Below are 8,451 nucleotides of genomic sequence, written 5' to 3'. Positions count from 1 at the left end.
TTATACATCAGGACCACTGGAAATGGCCCTGGGTGTTTGAAGCAATTTGGGTTAAGTGACTTGCTCAGGGTCACACAGCTAGAAAGTGTCTAAGGTCAGATTTGAATTCAGGTCCACCTGACTCCGGCGCCAGTGCTCTATCCACTGTGTCACCTAGCTGCCCTTGGCCTATACCTTGTTTCTGCCAAAGTACTTTCAAGTTTTTCCATCAATTTTTGTCAAATACTAAGTTCTTGTCACAAAAGCTTGAATCTTTGGGTTTATCAAGCACTAGATCACTATGGTCATTTACTACTGTGAGCTTAATCTATTTCCAAGCATTCAAAGTCTCCTGCAGAGAGCACAGCTCCAGTGGTCTGGCCATATTATTCAAATGCCAAATGCACGTTTGCCTAAAATATTATTTTACAGGGAATTCACACAAAGCAAGGGCTCACATGGAGGTCAGAACAAGTAATACAAGGACACACTCAAGTTCTCTCTGCACAACTTTGGAATCAATTGTGAGACATGGGAGACATTGACCAGGACTGGCCAGCATGGCTTGCCCACATCAAAGAAGATGCTGTGCTCAATGAGCCAAGCAGAATTGGAGTGGCTCAAAAGAAATGTGAAATGCACATATTTAGAGCCATCTCCAGTCCAAATGTTCATATGCACTAGTTTTGCCCAACCTGTGGTGAGCCTTCCAAGATTATATTGGTCTTATCAGCCACAGTTGGACACACTGTACCTTGACTCCAACATACTGATGTCATTTTGGTCCTCTTTGAGAAATGACAGACAACAACCAACCAACCAACCTAATCTATTCCCTTGATCCACCACTCTATTTCTTAGCCAGTGCCAGATTGTTTTCATGATTACTGCTTTGTACTAAAACTTGAGATCTGGTACTGTACTGTCCCAGTACTTTTCAAGATTATCTCTGCTTTCTTTCTGTAGAATGACTATTGCTTCAAATGGTCCAGATTCTCTCTTTTATTGTGCGGCCTATTTAAAAGCAACATTATTAAATTACTTCCTAATTAGTTGGCTCCTTGTGTTGCCAAGCCAGATTGCTAGGGGCTGTGGCCTTTTATCATATGGTTTGCTTATTACCCAAGTTAAGTGTGGCAAATACAAACATTTGAGAAAATGACTACTTAGAATGTTCTGGTATTGGGAGGAGTGGGGAGCTGAGAGAGCAGGCCCTAATCATTGCTTACCCTCGTTTGAAATCACTTTTCCAAAACCATTTCTCCTAATGTCACAGACTAAGAATGACTATAAATTGCCTAATTTACTGAGTTATACAGAAAGGAAAGTCTGAAAGCCTTTGCAAAACAAACAGCCCCAGAATTTAAAGTCCTTCACATATAAGAGGGCCTCAGTAAATATGTGGAGGTTGCAAATAAATATTGAAATATTCAAATAAGTCAAATAGCTTTTGATAGCACACAGGTTATGTGACCCTGTTGGGAACATTTTCATGGCCCTTGCTCTTAATGAATTTATAACAGGTACAGTCAAGGTTGTACTGGAGCCTGCTTTGAAAGCTGACTTTTAAATTTTCAACATGAGCACTTTTGTCTTGAGATTTGCAAATACCACAAATCGGGGTTTGATTTATTTTATTATTGATAGCCTAGACTAAGAAAGTGATGGGAAATGTTAATAAAGTAAATTCAACTTTAAAGTGTGCTCTGCTTTGAAAAGCTGGTTGTTGAATATTTACCAGCACAACCCTAGAAACCATTTGGCTATTGGATCCAATTTTATGCAAGTAGGTTGTTTGTAAAAAGTTCAGTTCTGATAACATTTTAAAAATCAAGCCCAATTTTAAATGTATTCAGATATCTATATGGCTATTTATAGAGAAATTGTGGTATTTTTTAAAAAAGGAAAGCGAAGAATTTTTGCACACTTCTTAATTCAACAATGTTAATGAATTGTTAATTCAATTCAATGATTTTTTTTTAAGATCTTGCTATGTCTTAGGCGTAGGGCTAGGGTGAAATACAAAGACAAAGAGCAAATACTCCTAAGTCTTAAAGAATAAATTGAATGATTAATAATAATTATAGTTAACAATTATATTGCACCTACTTTGTGCTCTATCCACCACACCACCTGATTTCAAGTCAGAAGATTCCAATTCTAATGTACTCCAGCTCTCAATCAGAGACAAGTAAGTGAGGTGGTAAGACAAAGCTATATCTATCATTGCAAGGATTGTTGAAGAAACTAGTTGCTTGACCTGGAAAAGAGATTTAAAGCTGGAAGGAACCTGAGAGCTAGCTTACCCAGCCCCCTCATTTTACTGATGAGGAAAATAAGGACAGGAAGCAAATCAATTTCCCAAGGTCAGACAGCAGTTGGAAAAGCTTGGGAAGGGTTGAACAAGTTGTGGTGTCTGGTTGTGATAGAATTCCACTGTGCCATAAGGAATGATGAGCTCAATGATCTTAGAAAGACATGGAAAGACTTGTGTGAAATAATGAAGAGTGAAGTGAGCAGAGACAAGAGAACATTGTATACAGTAAGAACAGCATTATTTAAGAATGAGCTGGGGGGCAGCTAGGTGGCATAGTGGATAAAGCACTGGTCCTGGATTCAGGAGGACCTAAGTTCAAATCCAGATTCAGACACTTGACACTAGCTATGTGACCCTGGGAAAGGCGAGTAACCCTCATTGCTCCACCCCCCCCCCCAAAAAAAAGAATGACTTGGAATATGATAGCTGCTCTTTTTGTGGTGGCAAAGAATTGGAAATTGAGGAGTTGCCCATTAATTGGGGAATAGCTGAACAAGTTTTGGTATATGAATGTAATGGAATACTATTGTGCTGTAATAAACAATGAACAGGCAGATTTCAGAGAAACCTGAAAGTATTTGCATGAACTAATGCTGAGTGAGATGAGCAGAACCAGGAGAGCATTGTACACAGTATCAACAACATTATGTGTTGATCAACTGTGATATACTTGATTCTTCTCAACAATACCATGGTCCAAGATATTTCCAAAGGACTCATGATGGGAAATGCTCTCCAAATCCAGAAAAAAAAAAAAAAGAACTGTGGAATCTAGATGCAGATCAAACCATACTATTTCTATTGGGTATTTTTGTTGTTGTTTTTCTTTTTTGAGGTTTTTCCTTTTTGCTCTGATTCTTCTAACATAACATTATTAATGCAGAAATGTGTTTAATGTGATTGTGTGTGTGTATATATATATATATATATATATATATATATATACACGCACACACACACACATATATATATATATATATATATAAAACACCTATATCAGATTACTTGCTACCTTGGGGAGGGGGGAGGGAGAAAAATTTGAAACTAGAAATCTTATAAAAACAAATGTTGAAAACTATCTCTAAATAACAATATATTATTAATGAAATGTTAAATTATTAATTAAATTAAATATGAATTAAATAATAAAATATTTATATGGAAAAAATTCCTTAGTGGAGGCTTAAATAAATACTTGTTGAATGAAAAATAAATGACTTGGAATAGACGACTCTATGATGGAAAATGTTTTCCACATCCAGAAAAAGGAACTGTGGATTCTCAATGCAGATTGAACCATATTGTTTCTACTTTTGTTTTTTGTTTTTTTGAGGTTTTTCCCTTTTGTTCTGATTCTTCTTTCACAACACGACTAATGCAGAAATATGTTTAATGCGATTGTGCATATATAACCTATATCAGATTGCTTTCTGTCTTGGGAAGGGGGAGGGAAGGAGAAAAATTTGGAACTAAAAATCTTATGAAAACAAATGTTGAAAATTATCTTTACATGTAACTGGAAAATAATAAAATACTTTTATGATGAAAAAAGAACGACTTGGAGTGACTAAGTCATTTTGACTATTATAAAAATACAAATTAAAAATAAAGAACCTCTTAAGAGACACTCTATCTGCATTCAGAGAAAGAACTGATAAATAGATGTACAGAATAACTTTATATCTATATATACATACATATTCATATATGTGTGTATATGTGTATATACATGTATGTGTTTATATATGTGTGTGTGTATACACACATACCTATTTGTGTCTAATGATAGCCATCTTTAGGGTGGAGGGAGGGGGAAGAAAAAAAGGAAAAAAAGAAATTTACACAACAATTTTGTTGTATATTTGGAGGGAATAGCCATTTGTACATGGTAGATTTGTGGTTTCATGTGCAATCATCTTTTTTATTGTACTGTGTTATGGAAATGCTTATTTTGTTCCCTGAATCAAAAGGTTTTTTTTTTTTTTTTAAAGAAAAGCTAGGATTCAAACCCAGGGTTCTAGAGTAATGTTTCTACTGTATCAAGTTGTGGTATTCAAATATTTAGGGATCTCTAACGAGGGAAAGGGAGGAGACTTATTCTGTGTGTCTCCTGAATGCAGAACTAGGCCCACTGAGGTAACGTAATAAGGAAATAAATTTCAGTTTCCTCTGCGTAAGAATTTCCTAGTGAGTAAAGTTATCCCCAAGTGGAAGACGCTGTTTCATAAGGGGTAGTTTCTCATCAATGGAAACGTTGGAGCAGAGACTAGACAAAGCACTTTCAAGGACACTGTCATGCTTGGAGTAAAAGCTCAATTTTTAGAAGAAGCCTTTGCCAGTTAGAGATTTCTAATTCTATGCAGACGTGGTTGTAATGCCTAGTTCCCTCTGAGATCCTACTGACATCATGTCATCATCAGCATCCTGTCAGTTATATTTTACTGATGAGCTTTCTTCATCAAAACTGCATGAGGAAGGGGGCAGCTAGATGGCGCAGTGGATAAAGCACCGGCCCTGGATTCAGGAGTACCCAAGTTCAAATCTGGCCTCAGACACTTGACACTTACTAGCTGTGTGACCTTGGGCAAGTCACTTAACCCCCATTGCCCCACAAAATTAAAACAAACAACAACAAAAAAAACTGCATGAGGGAGGTTTAGGAGGAAACCGTTTTATTTGTTGATTTTTCCAGACTTCAAAGAGATGATGCGAGAATGAGGATCTGGGATCATTCATGTTGGTTCCAGCACACAGCTATTGAACCTTACTGGGCAGTCATGGCCAGGGCTGTCAGGAGGAAAGAGGGCTTGGTGATTCCCTCACCAGGCTCAGGCTCAGGTTGCTTTGTCCTTGATGTCTCATCAGAGTCACTTTTAATTTGTATTAATGGATCTCAGAGAGCTGTCTGCCTCATAGCTCGGGGCTGCAAGGAGCATTTTCACAGAGGTGCCAACCAAACTACTCCCCTGCCCCTCCCTGACATCCCAGATTATTTCCCTTCTTTTCCCTCCTGGCTATAAAATGAAAATTGGTTACAGAATATGAGTAATGGGGATCCACATGAATTATAAGCACCAGTGGTCTGATGAATGATTCCTCCTTGTAGCACCCAGACTTACAAAATCCTGGTGTTTTCCCAAAGGCATTTCCTAACCTGGCTGATAAGTCTGGGTCTTGTTTCTACTGATCAACAAAGCATTCATTTGAAGGATCAGATTGGACCCAATTCCCTTGATTATCTTTGATGGTGTTGTCATTGTTATTTTTTTTAAATTAGCAAAGATTGTATCACCTTTCACAGTGCCAATCAACTGTGGGCAAAGAATCACATAACTTGTGTGGATGCCAATTAAAGCTTATTTTGGTCCTGAAATGCCATGTATTGTAACTTGCTGTCCTCTCAAATGCTGCCTGTCTCCTCGAAATGTGTGTGTGTGTGTGTGTGTGTGTGTGTGTGTGTGTGTGTAAACGCAAGCATGTTTTAAATTCAGGGGTATAACAAGAAAATGAACTTGCCCAAACAGATTCTTTTTTTTTTTTTAGTGAGGCAATTGGGATTATGTGACTTGCCCAGGGTCACACAGCTGGTAAGTGTTAAGTGTCTGAGGTCGGATTTGAACTCACGTACTCCTGACTCCAGGACCGGTGCTCTATCCACTGCACCATCTAGCTGCCCCCAAACAGATTCTTAAGAAGAAATTGCATCAACATATACCTGATAAAGTATTTCTGAGTAGGTTTTTGTACTCATACTAATTTTATAGTCATTCTGTAACACTTTATACATTATGTGTGGATGTGTATATGTGAGTGTATGTATTTATATATACATTTATTTATATACATATAAATTTATATACACATATGGTGTGTATGTGTACATATATGTGTGTGCATGTATACATATATGTATGTACATGTGTGAGCTCTTACATGAGACCAATGTCTGATTAGCCAAAGTTGGACACACTTTACCTTGACTACCACATGGTGTTGTCATTTTGGTCCTTTTTGACAACAAAGAACAAGAATCAACCAATCAATCAGTGTAGGACAGAATTAAGAAGTAGAAATCATCAGTCTCTCATATAGGGTACACAGAGGAACCTATGAAACAGGAAGTGATGATGCTCAGTCCTTAATATCTCACCTCACAATTAATAGCATCTAACTGCTTTTCATTTGGGGGGTTTTTTTGCTTCACATATATGTAGTTTATGTGTATCATTGTTATTGCTAAAGACTAGATAGATAGATAATAGAAGATAGATGATAGATATTATAGATGATAGATATGATAGATAAATGATAGATAGATAGATAGATAGATAGATAGATAGATAGATAGATAGATAGATAGATAGATAGATAGATAGATAGATAGATGAGAGACAGATAATAGATGTGCTTGCTCTATGCCTGATATTGTGCTAGTAAATGCTAGGGATAACTATACATGCAAGTAAGACTTGCCCTTTAAGGAGCTTACACTATAATTGAGGAATGCAACACATGAAAATATGAGGGTAAACTGGAAGAGGGAAAATCTAAGGTTCTGGAAAGGAGGGAGATGGTGATAGATAGAGCAGGTGAGCAAGTAGCATGGTATGAAGATGGGCATCAAGTGGGGTAGAGACTTGGTTCCAGGAAAGATATGTCAGAGCCTTGTTCCCAGGGGCAGAATCTGACGTTAGAAGTAGGTAGGGGAGGGAGGAAGGTTTGAGATGTCCTTAGCAGGGAAGACTGATTTGAAAATTAAATTAATCTTTAAGAATCCTTTTGGTCATTTCCATTGATAACTCTGATCATTTATTTGTTATTTAAACTAAAGTCTTTTTCTTTAGTTATTAATGGCACCTATTAAATTATAATGTGTGGGCTGCAAGAGAATTTAGGGAAACATTTGCAATATTTTGCCAGTGATAATCATGGCACATTTGTAACTGATTTATCTTACCTTTTGAATCCAGGATGGAGATTAATCAGTCAATATTCTCACAGAAAAAATCATTAGTAATTAAAGTACAAGGCTCAACTAGCTATCAATCAATCAATAAGGGCTCATTCCTTAATTACTAATATTTTCTGTGAGAATATTGATTGAATAACATCCACCCTGGATGCAAACGATAAGACATCAATTTCAAATGTGCTCTGTGTGTGTATATACATTTATATGAGGTATATACATATATATGGAGCATATACATAATTGTTCTCCTGGCTCAATTCTTTTTTTTTCAAATTACTGATAGTACATATAAGCTTTAAAAGCATTTATGTAAATATCAGTACCTTTAATGTTATACACATCAAACCATAAGAAAAAGAAAATTATAAAAAGGATGTTGTTCCTCTTTTCATTAGCAACATACTTCTCTTACAGTAAACTAAGTTTGTATTCCACCAACATGTGTGGTTCTCCCATTATTTCACTCTGCGATGGATCATTAAGAATATCTTCAAATCCAATACTCTCATCATTACCCCTCAAAATATCCAAGGAAAGGTTTGAGCTCTGAAGAAATGGAAGACGCTAGACCTGTTTCACTGCCTTGAATTCCATCTGTAACTTCAAGGGAGCATATAGCCCTTGGATATTTCTCAGTATGGAAAAATTCATGTTAACCTGATTGAGCTGGAAATTTTTTTCTGATAATTCAAGGATGGCTAGGCAAAAGTTCATTTTTGACGGAAGAAAAACCTCTCCAAAGAATATCATGGTCTCCAAAAGAACGACTAGCTGAAAGTTCAGAAACTGGAATGCTATCCTTCAACTGAGATCCAATTCCTCTGGCATTCATCTTCCATCCACCTTCCTGTAGCCACTGCACCAAGCCTTGTTCCTGCCCACTCCACGGCCCATTTCCATTTCCTCCTGGCTCAATTCTAATAGGGTAGAGATATACATATTCACACACACACACACACACACACACAGGGAGACACATGTGGTCACCTGAGAGATGAGAGATGGAATGTATTGTGCAAGGAATAGTAAGTTGGCCAGTATGACTGATCTTTAGAGAATGGGGTGGGGTGGATGGGAGCAAGGTGAACCAGTGGATAGAGTGCCAGTCTTGGAGTCAGGAAGACCTATAAAAGTTTTTAGCACAGTGCCTGGCCTATAGTAGGCACTATATAAATGTTAGCTG

General features: G+C 37.1%; 1 pseudogene; it reads right to left on the bottom strand.

The window, feature by feature from the left end:
• Nucleotides 1-7,604: 7,604 nt before the first annotated feature.
• On the bottom strand, nucleotides 7,605-8,132 carry LOC122735214 (annotated as a pseudogene).
• Between the last annotated feature and the right edge of the window lie 319 nt (nucleotides 8,133-8,451).

The sequence above is a fragment of the Dromiciops gliroides genome, chromosome 1 (assembly GCF_019393635.1).
Source record: "Dromiciops gliroides isolate mDroGli1 chromosome 1, mDroGli1.pri, whole genome shotgun sequence".
Classification (NCBI taxonomy): Eukaryota; Metazoa; Chordata; class Mammalia; order Microbiotheria; family Microbiotheriidae; genus Dromiciops; species Dromiciops gliroides.
Note: the sequence above shows the minus strand (reverse complement) of the source record. Positions and strands in the feature narration are given on the sequence as shown.